Below are 12580 nucleotides of genomic sequence, written 5' to 3' on the forward strand. Positions count from 1 at the left end.
GTCAATCAACTTGACGATGTGCATGCGCATTAGCTATTCAATCCAGTGATACCAGTGATGTCAGATTGTACTGCTGATTTTAAATATGTCCTGTGATCGTAATCTTGACCAAAAGTTTAGGAGATTTTGGTCTTTTTATATTCAAGTAGATATGAGCTGCACTGTCATGATTGGAAATGCCTCCCAAGAGTGTTCCAAAGATGGCTGACTAGCTTTCTAGAAAGTCTTTGGTATACGGGATTTGGGGGATATTTGATCGTCCGCTGTGCGAAATTCCGTTCAGTTAGAAAAGTCATAGCAACTCGAGTCACAACAGCATGAAGGTCTGTGCTGAGTTTGGTGGATGTAGTTTGAAAGTTTAAGGATGAGTTAGTCAGAACTTTTTGTCTTGGTTTAGGGATTAAAATAAAACCTAAACGAAGTCTGTAGAATAATTTTAAGGTGCTGTAAGCGATTTTAGCTGTTCTAATTCCACGAGACTGAGCCGTTGAATAAGCCACACCCCTCTTTCCGAAACCCAGCACTCCAAAGATAAAGAGCTTTATTGAGACCGACAATGAGCAGAAACATTTGTCAAAAACAACAGCAGCATTATAGCGCCCTCAACTGCCAATTGTAATGAGCAACATGGCATAAAAATGGTATTAAGCCACAATAATTAGCTGCAACTACAATACTATGCTCAAAATGATTGACAGGCAGAAAACGTCACAGGCCACGGACACATTCTTGTTTAAAGAGTCTAGTTCTGTCACAGAGACCAGTGAGATATATCATGAGACTTATTTCATTAATACTGACAAGGCATTGGGAGAACCAGGTGGGCCGGGGCAGCGAAACACAACCGCGATATGCCGAATGGGGCCGCGATACGCAGAAGTGGACAGGGAATTCCATGCACCTACCAACCCCCCCCCCACGCACATCCACAATAACTTTTGGGGAACTAATCCCCCCACCCCACTCAACAACTTTTGGGCAGGTTTTTATTTCAAATCCAGGGCCGATTTCTACACCAGTCCGCCCCAGACTTGCGGTCAAGGAGTAGGAAAATTTGTGCATACCTTTCCATGAAAAAAATCACTTACAGCACTTTTAACTTTGTCAAGCCAAAACAACTATTAGCCTAATGGAAGAAGCATCCAAAATGGGGATCAAAATGTGCATATTATAATGAGGCTCTACTGTGTGTCCATAAAGTATCTTAAAGTGAAATAATATCCTGAGGCTAAAGTGCAGAATTCCCATGAGCAGTTGCTCAGCCATAGCTCTTGCAGAACATTATTTTCTCCCTTCCTTCTTGCAAAGGAAGAAATATTCTGTTGTGATGTTGCATCATCTGCCAGCCACAATGAATGTCACTACAAATACTGCCATATCGTCCTTGAGTTTAAACATGAAGCTCGCCTCATTTCAAATGCAAAACCTTTGGACACTATCTGTAGGTATGCACACAAGAGAGAGAGTGACGAACATTTGTGGTTTTCACACTGTGGATGTACACACTACAATATATAACATTTTCTCAACATAGCCTAAAGGTGAAGTGTTTAATCTCCGTGCCACTAGCATTACCAAACGAAGTGCAATTACATAGTTTTCAAATAGGTTTCCTGAACTCCCCTTTCTTCCATTGGTCTGACAAAAATACATTCAGTAATGTTTTTCAATTGGACTGCAAAGTTTGCATATTAACATGTACAAGCACATTGAAATTCTTTTGAAATGTTTCCACCACTGTGGTTATGCTGTACAATTCGAAGGAACATTGCAATGACTAGTTAGTATTTGATGGTTCAGCTTTGATGAAAGGAAGTACTTGGCCTGTAAAGCTTGCAAACTGCTATACAAAGAAGGGGAAAGGGGGATATTTTGCACCGGACAACTTGAGAGTAAAGCACTGGATAGGCTTTAGAAAAATCACATTGAACTGTGTTCAACCCCCCGCGTCCACATGCTTGGACATCACATTTTGGCCTTGCTATAGACTATGCATAACGTAATTTCATTTAAACCGACTGATCTCAGTTCAGCAGACTCTGTGCTGTCTTGAAAGTGTTGCATTTTAAAATTTGAGCGATTTATCACAAAATAGCACTGTTAAACGCAATGACATGTACATCGACTTTAGGCTAATTTTCCTTCAAATATCCATATTCACTGTGCATTATCACATTGAGAATCAATGGATTCATGCAAAAGCTGGACAATGTTGCTTTCAGAGGCTTTATATGGAGTTAGAAAATAAGGTACATTTCAAACTGTTCTGAAGCCAGTGCAGACAGACAGCACACTGGAGGTTAAGTCATTCACTAAATATGGAGCAAGGGAGCATCCTAGAGCTCTCTATGCAGATAAGTGCATTCATTCAACGTCCAAACAAAAGTTCAGTTTCAGGCTGTAGATGATGTTTGGACCACTCAACATGTTTGACAGACATGGGACAATGATAATCAGTACATAGATTCAGAATGTATAATGTATAATTTTATTGTAACATAGTTGGCAGTGATTGGATGATGCTGACCGTTACTTTGAATCAGAATTAATTATGCTAATTTCTGATGTAATGTCTGTAACATCTCAAAAACACGAATAACAAACAGTCCTAGAAACATCATAAACAATTTGATTAAAACAAATCAAAAATGTTATAGCTTGGTATTATTTACAATTTCACAACTTTATCCCACTGTTCACATATGTGGACATCAATGTTTAGGAATATTTTTTTTATTGTTGTTGTTGTTGTTTTGTTTTTTGCATGTTTCTTAGGGGCTAGTAGTTACAAATCAAAAATGGAAAATGCAAACAGCAGTCACGCTCAGGTCTCAGGAGTTTAAGTAGACAACTGTATTTTAATTTCATAAAACATATTTACTTGACATGACTGACTGTAAAGTTATAAGATGATGTGAATGTGCACATGAAGTTTAGTAAGTCATCGGAATAACTGTAAACTTTTAATGGCATTAGGTGTTCTTGAACTGCAGCATTAGCAAGTTTTTCTAATGTTGCTGCATAACTGAAAAACAGACTGCCAAAAAGATCTGCTGAGATCACAAATCTTTCACCATTCCCATTTCACCGCTGTTTATTTCTGACTTCTTTCCTCGCATTTTCCGTTGATGAACTGATGAGTTAAAACACATTTATATTTGACACAATATTAGTTTGTTTTAAATGAAATAACTATAGATCTAGAGTATATCTTTCTTCACTGTAATATGTTCTTGTATTATGTAATAGTATATTTGTGATGCATCATCTTTGAGATTATTTTCTTTGTGCAAAACAACTAAAAAAGCATATTTTATCTTTATAAAGAGTACTGGAAAAAAAATTGAAACTGTGGTGAGAAATATTTTTCTTAGTATTAATAAGTGCAAACAAAATACGATGCTGTTTTGTTTTAAGTATTTTGTGCCAATGCTTCTGTTGTTACTCTGTTTTATGCCTTTAAATGAGATTTTTCCACTGATGAAAATAAAGTAATTCTGTTGAATCAACAGATGATTCAGTTTCTTAGGGGTTTTTATGTAGTCAGAATTGGTCATTCATGCTTGAATACCCTTGGCTTGACTGCGAAGAGTTGTGATGGTCCTTATATTCCTCTGTTTGACGATAATAAAGGCCACCGCCCTTGGGAACTATTCCAGATCTATGCACTGACAAAATCCTATCTCAGAGGTATTGCATAATGCAGTAGTTCTAGGTCTTGTCAAAGCCAGTATCTTTAACATGTTCGATTCCTTCTCATCAATATCTTAAAGATTTATCCAATGGCTGTGACATTTCTGTTGATTGGCTGAGCACTGTCCACCACTGTAGGGAAAACAAACTCATTTCCTGTGCTTGCATCTGGCAGTGCACTGTTTAGATCAAACCTCAGATATCATGTTTGGATATCATTTTCTCCTGAAAAGATAGAATATAATTTTTTTTATAACCGGGGCAATAAGAGAAACCTGACAGGGAATCTTAGAGAAAGATATTTTACGCTGAAAATTTACTAGAATAGAATCTTTAATGGATTAATGACCTGCTTCATTTGAACCAGCAATCTTATGGTTATTTGGCTTGAGCTTTAACCACTAAACATCAATACTAATATAATTGTGTTATGAGAAAGCATTGTCCATGCTATTCCATGCTTACTACTCCATGTCCATGCTTACTACTCTCACCCAAAAATAAATAAATAATATATATGGTGGCCAAAAGTTTGAAATAATGTACAGATGTTGCTCTGATGGAAAGAAATTGGTACTTTTATTCACTAAAGTGGCATTCAGCTGATCACAATGTATAGTCAGAACATTAATAATGTGAAAAATTACTATTACAATTTGAAAAAGAGTTCTCATCAAACATCCTCCACGTGCAGCAATGACAACTTTGTAGATCCTTGTTAATCTAGCGGTCAGTTTGTCCAGTTACTCAGGTGACATTTCACCCCACACTTCCTGTAACACTTGCCATAGATGTGTCTGTCTTGTCGGGCAATTCTCACAGACCTTACAGTCTAGTTGATCCCACAAAAGCTCAATGGGGTTAAGATCCATAACACTCTTTTCCAATTATCTGTTGTCCAATGTCTGTGTTTCTTTGCCCACTCGAACCTTTAATTTTGTTTTTCTGTTTCTAAAGTGGCTTTTTCTTTGCAGTTCTTCCCATAAGTCCTCCTGAGTCTTCACTTTACTGTTGTACATGAAACTGGTGTTGAGCGGGTAGAATTCAATGAAGCTGTCAGCTGAGGACATGTGAGGCGTCTATTTCTCAAACTAGAGACTCTTACTTATCCTCTTGTTTAGTTGTACATCTGGTCTTCCACATCTCTTTCTGTCCTTGTTAGAGTCAGTTGTCCTTTGTCTTTGAAGACTGTAGTGTACACATTTGTATGAAATCTTTTGGCAATTTCTAGAGAAAGCTGTTTCTTTTTTGTGCTATTTTTGACAAATATTGACCTTAAGACATGCCAGTCTATTGCATACTGTGACAACTCAAAACAAACATAAAGACAATGTTAAGCTTAATTTAACGAACCAAATAGCTTTCAGCAGTGTTTGATATAATGGCAAGTGATTTTCTAGTACCAAATTAGCATTTTAGCATGATTATTCAAGGATAAGGTGTTGGAGTGATGGCAGCTGGGAATGGGGTCTGTCTAGATTTGATCACATGTGACTTTTTTCAAATAGTGATGCTGTTTATTACATCAGTAATGTCCTTACTATACTTTGTGATCAGTTGAATGCCACTTTGGTGAATTAAAGTACCAATTACCTTCCGAAACAGCAAAATCTGTACATTATTTCAAACTTTTGGCTGCCAGTGTAAATATAAATGCTTTGTATGTGGATTAGTAAGCTTGCTGGCTGTTCTGACAAATATTTTCCACTTAAAGTTTTCCAATGTCTTTTATGTCCATTTTACAGGGAAAGTTGTTTAAACAGAGCATAAAGTTAACTTAAATCAATATACAGTTGAAGTCAGAAGTTTACGTTCACATAAGTTTTTCACAATTCCTGACATTTAATTGGAAGTCTTATTTATAATTGGAAAACCTAAATGTCTTAGTTCAGTCAGGATCACTACTTTATTTTAAGAATGTGAAATGTCAGAATAATAGTAGAGAATTATTTATTTCAGCTTTTATTTCTTTCATCACATTCCCAGTGGGTCAGAAGTTTATAAACACTTTGTTAGTATTTAGTAGCATTGCCTTTAAATTGTTTAACTTGGGTCAGATGTTTTGGGTAGCCTTCCACAAGCTTCTCACAGTAAGTTGAGAGAATTTTGGCCCATTCCTCCAGACAGAACTGGTGTAACTGAGTCAGGTTTGTAGGCCCACTTGCTTGCCCAAGCCTTTTCAGTTCTGCCCACAAATGTTCTATCAGATTGAGGTCAGGGCTTTGTGATGGCCACTCCAATACCTTGACTTTGTTGTCCTTAAGCCATTTTGCCACAACTTTGGAGGTATGCTTGTGGTCATTGTCCATTTGGAAGACCCATTTGCAACAAGCTTTAACTTCATGGCTGATGTCTTGAGATGTTGCTTTAATATATCCACATAATTTTCCTTCCTAATGATGTCATCTATTTTGTGAAGTGCACCAGTCCCTCATACAGCAAAGCACCCCCACAACATGATGCTGCCACCCCCATGCTTCACGGTTGGGATGGTGTTCTTCGGCTTGCAAGCCTCACCCTTTTTCTTCCAAACATATCGATGGTCATTATGGCCAAACAGGTAAATTTTTGTTTCATTAGACCAGATCATTAGATTTCTCCAAAAAGTAAGATCTTTGTCCCCATGTGCACTTACAAACTGTAGTCTGGCTTTTTTATGGCAGTTTTGGAGCAGTGGCTTCTTCCTTGCTGAGCAGCCTTTCAGGTTATGTTGATATAGGACTCGTTTTACTGTGGATATAGATACTTGTCTACCTGTTTCCTTCAGCATCTTCACAAGGTCCTTTGCTGTTGTTCTGGGATTGATTTGACTACGTTAATCTCTATGAGACAGAATGCATTGCCTTCCTGAGCGGTATGATGGCTGCATGGTCCCATTGTGTTTATACTTGTGCACTATTGTTTGAACAGATGAACCTGGTACCTTCAGGCATTTGGAAATTGCTCCCAAGGATGAACCAGACTTGTGGAGTTCCACAATTTGTTTTCTGAGGTCTTGGCAGATGTCTTGATTTTCCCATGTTGTCAAGCAAAGAGGCAATGAGTTTGAAGGTAGGCCTTAAAATACATCCACAGGTACACCTCCAATTCAGTACACCTCCTATCAGAAGCTAATTGGCTAATTGTCTAAAGGCTTGACATAATTTTCTGGAATTTTCCAAGCTGCTTATAGACACAGTTAACTTAATGTAAACTTCTGACCCACTGGAATTGTGATATAGTCAATTAAAAGTGAAACAATCTGTCTGTAAACAATTGTTTGAAATGTACTTGTGTCATGCACAAACCAGATGTCCTAAACGACTTGCCAAAACTATAGTTTGCTAATATTATATTTGTGGAGAGGTTAAAAATTTTAGTTTTAATGACTTCAACCTAAGTGTATGTAAACTTCTGATTTCAACTGTAAGTTGTTAAATGAGCTCATGGATTCAAGATAATAACTTAAATGATCATTTATTATTATTGATAACCATAAAGATACTAATTATTAATTAAAGATTTATCGTGAACACGCGGTAAAATAAATGCCATTTGATGTTACACGCAAATCACAAAGATGGTGACAATCATCAAACACATCGAGTAAAAAAATAGTTTTTAATTATTGCTGCATGATAACTTAAAGTGACTACAAACACACCAAACAACAGCATAAATAAAAGCAGCAAACAGTAAAAAGAAAATGAAAAGATAGTGACAATAATATTTGCATAATTTATTCATGCCACAGTGCATGCTGGGAATTCTTGAATTATGTACCCGCTAACGGCTAGAACGATCGAATATAAAAATAGCATGTAACTATAACATGTTATATAAATAAAGCATGTTAGTTTATATGTGAAATGAACTACTAAATGAAGAATAACATTAGCTGCGTGAGCATTTAAAGTAATATATTGATTATTAACAGTTTGCATATATTGTAGGTGCACAACAGAGAGGCCAGACTGCTCATGTCTGTACTTATATGAGCCTATTATTATCATCCCATTTGTTACCTAATATTACATATTTATACACATATTACACAGATTACACAGAAGGAAAGGCTCCTCATTACCATGGATAGGTCAGTGTGCTAGTCTTAGTAATAATAATAATAATTATAAATTAATGTATTTATGAAAAATAAATACTAGCTGAAACACATCTTGAAACTTTAAACGGCCACTGTTGATGTCTAATAGATTCTACCTTTAGATTATTTCATATGAAACTGAAACATTTTGTCAAAATATAACGGTTACTTTTACTCCTGTAAAATCCTGAAACAAATTTGTAAAGGTGATGTGTGTAATTATTAATATTTTTCACTATTTTGGTAAAGGGGCACATCGGGCTTTAAGTAGTGCATGGGGGGCCACGTTGTAATGCTTTTGAGATACAATGTTCTGCATTGATTTGGTTTTTGTAACTTTTAAGCCCAGAAATAGTTGTGAACTCAATTTTCTGAAGTGTATCTGTGACTAATGGGACTATTCTGCAATTGCCTAAAGTATTATATTGCTCTCAAAGATAGATACTTTTCTATCAGGAATTACAAAACTCAATAAAGGCAGAGATTATACATTTATTTTGCCAACTCTACTTCCCTGTTAATTTATTATTCAGTTTTACTAATAATAAAAAAAATAAACTTTATAGAACGTTTAATGTTTCTCGCAAAGCCGTTTATGCTAAAAGTGTAATAATGTGTTTCTCCTCGATGGTTTTCAACACTCAACAGAATAACACAGGCTGCATGAATATGATAAATAATTACTGCAAGAGTTACATTAACATACAGGTGCGAAGGGACTTCGGCGTTTCTAAATTGCACAAATAAAAAATACATTTACATATTCGTCTCTGGCTTGCAATATTTTCAAACATAAATTTTCCGAGGGTGAAATCCGTTGCCTGCCTGTTAACATTGAAGATAAAAAATTATAATAAAATAAGTGAATTGTAAAGTATTTGTCTTTGTTTGAATAACTACTCAACCCTACCTTACACATTAATACTGGAAAAAGAGCCCCTTTGGTGTAAAAACACATTAAGTCATTTTACGGCGGGATTTAGAATGATGACCATTCACCGTAAATAAGGGCTCCCCCTCCCAACAGAAGCCAATTTAACCACTGGTTACATGTGGCCAAATATCTTTAGAACTATTAATTTTCTTTATTTTTCTTTATATCTCTCAACCTTTTCCTCTGTTGATCTGCATCACAGATGCACACAAACACGCACGCACGCACACACATACACACGCACGCATACACACACACACACGCACACTTAAACACACGCACTTACACGCGCACGCATACACGCACACACACATACAGACACACACACACAAACACACACACATAGACACACACGCACGCACGCACACACATACACACGCACTTACACGCGCACGCACACACATACACACACGCACACACACATACATACACACAAACACACACACACACATAGACACACACGCACATAGACACACACGCACGCACACACACACACACACACGACACACACGCACGCACACACACACATACACACACGCACGCACACACACGCGCACACACATACATACACGCACACACATACATACACATACACACACGCACACACATACATACACACACACAGGCGCGCACACACATACACGCACGCGCACACACACACACACACATAAACATACACACGCACACACATACATAAACACTTACATACATACACGAACACATACATAAACATACACACGCACACACACACACACGCGCGCGCGCGCGCACACACACACACACACACACACACATAAACACACACACACACACACACACACAATTGGCCATGAGTCATAACTGACTCATTCCTGGCCAATTTAATTACATGAGGATGTTCTCGTGAATTGTTTCTCTAATAATGTTGAAAACCTTTGAAATTTAGCCAGGATTGTCAATTAACAGATACAAAAACCGACATCGTGGCTACGTCAGCAATTATTTTCTTGCCTATATTAATTGGAATGTAGTTATCTGAAATGGCATGCTGGCACATCGTCCTTTGAACAATTAAGACCATGAAATTAACATTTTACAAAACAATAAAGTATTTATAATTTTAACATAGCCTACTGCTTCTGTGCTTCAAAGCAATGAGCAAGCTGGTGGTTCTGGACTGGCATATATTTGGCTCTCACGGACATGCGTGATGATGACATGCAATGCCATGGAGGGTTTCTCAGAGCGCTTCACCGCAGCGCAAAAGCAGTCTCAAGCGATGAAACACTTTCTACCAAAGATAAGTAGCACTTCCACTTTCCAGGTGTTGTGCCTCATTCCGACTGCCCAGTTGAAGCCTACCCCCTTCGCGTGCACGCGCACAGTACCGCCATGTTTCCACGTGACGGCAGTAAAGTGGGAATTTCGTCTTTACTCAACCCATCTGAAAATTCAGTTAGGATTACATGTTATACATTTTCCAGTAGATGACAACACAGACCCAAACATTTAATTCAAAGGATTTCAAACGTCATTGCCCTACGACCTTAAGCAGGGCCGGCCCAAGCCTTTATGGGGCCCTAAGCAGAATTTGATTTGGGGGCCCCTCGGTGCCGCCAATATGACTGAATATTGTCAATGCTTGATTATTCGCACACTATAAATCTAACACACCCCTTATCAATTTTATTAGTTGTAGCTGTGTTGCTTACAACATACCAATGTCTGCCTGGCATGATTTTACCCTTCTACGGTTTTAAATGTGACAGTAGCACACCTATATTTACCCAATCTTGCTGTCCATCTGTTACCAATTTTGTGTACTCCCTACAGAACAATTAGCAGCAGAAGCTGTAGACAGTATCATTTCTTTTTAAATAAGTGAGCAGCTCCTCTTACATTATTTCCCCATTAATGAACTTTCTGTAGGTGTAGTGGAAGCTTCGGCCATCAGGTTTTTCAGGGAATGTGAAGTTTTACTTTATAGCCAGTGACCCTCTGCTTACCAGATCAGTCCTTTCTGAGTCAGACAGGATAGATGACCACATCAGTGGATGTACATGCTGGGAAGTGCTCCTCGCCTGCAGAGGATGGACCTGATGAAAGATGAAAATAATAATAAAAGCTAGCCATGTTAGATGTAATGCAACTGTCTGTCAAAAACAAAGGCATGGTTTATCCATATAAATATAATGATCTGGGATTGTTGAAAAATCATCATCAGCTGTAGCACTGGCACTTGGGGCAGGTGGCGTTCGTTGTGCCCCACGTCCAAAATATTTCAACAGTGCTCCTAGGGATGTTTCATAAGAGTACATATTTGACAGAATATTTGACAAAATATGTTATTTTCTCAACACAAATTATTATACACAGCAGCAAGCCATCTGTACACCTAAACAGCAACTCTTAATCTATAACTAGCTAACTGAGGCATAATGATATTGGAATATAATAGCAAAGACCCCCAAATGGTAGACTAATGTAAATAATGTTAAGTTCTTATCAGTACAAAGTTTATGGAACAGAAGCTTATTTTTATTACAAAAAATATATACACAGTAAAGTTATTTTTACACAGAAGACAAAAACGTTCATCTAAACTTGCTAAGTAATATGTTGTACTATAATATATTAAGATGTCAAGGCTATTTACTGATGTTTAATCAAACTTTCCTAAAAAGCAGATATGCTACAAAGGCTATGTTAACTAACTAGCCAGCTAATGTTAGCTCTTAACAGCCTAGCTACTTAACATACCTTTATCATGCTGTTTTTTCTCTTCCTCTTTTTTTCTTCTTTTCCTTTTCTTTGCACCAGAGGATATGTCCTTTTTTGTGACATTGCTGTTTTGCTGTCTGAATGTGCTTGCATCCTGCAGCCTGTTAACATAATATTGCATTTAATATTGCATTGTCCATTGACAGTATAATCACAAAAAAAAAAAAAAAAAAAGTATGTGCTCTTGGGGGCCCCCTGGTGGCCACCGGGCCCTAAGCAGCCGCTTAGTTCGCTTATGCCTTGGGCCGGCTCTGACCTTAAGGAAACATTTATTTGTGCCTCTACACCACTCGTGTAACAAGTCAATTCTAGGTCTTTTTTTCTGCTTATTACGTTAAAACAGTATGTAGCCTACAGGTAGATTTTACACTAAGGTGTCACATGCTTTAAACATTTTAATTCGTTTGTCAATTATTTAATTTGCATGATAATGAATCATGTTACTGGTATTATATCTAAAACATAACAAATTGTGCATGTAGTAGATACAATAAATGGTGGAAATACATAATATAGCTTTATTTCTACTGCACCTTTCAGCATTTAAGCAATACATTCTTAACAAATGAATACGAGAAATCTACACAATTGCATAACAAAAACAACATAAACAAACATGAATTCATATAAAAAAATAACTATATATATATATATATATATATATATATATATATATATATATATAGTCTTAATATTCAAGGGGTGTTAAATGGGCAGGGTCATTGTTACCCACCTGCCTGATGCCCCCATTCTTCAGAATGGAAAGAAAGGTTTAGTGTACTGACACAAGTAGCACTGTGTGTCCCATAACATATCTTATACTATTTATTTAAAAAAAAAAATAATTCTTGGTTATTTTGAATGTATTTTTAGCATACAGTAAGTGCACACACACACACACACACATCCAATGTCAACCCACAAATAATGGCATTGCTTTATATTATTTGAGCAGGCAAGACATAGAAACACAACAAAAGGAAAATGAAACATTAAACATGCAGAATTAAAAAACAAACATGACAGTAATACCAAACATAGATAACATTAAGCCGTGCCTTGTTCCTGCCTCCCTCATTGTTCTGCAGATGCCCAAAATGTCATAAAAA

Source organism: Xyrauchen texanus, chromosome 12 (genome assembly GCF_025860055.1).
Source record: "Xyrauchen texanus isolate HMW12.3.18 chromosome 12, RBS_HiC_50CHRs, whole genome shotgun sequence".
Lineage (NCBI taxonomy): Eukaryota > Metazoa > Chordata > Actinopteri > Cypriniformes > Catostomidae > Xyrauchen > Xyrauchen texanus.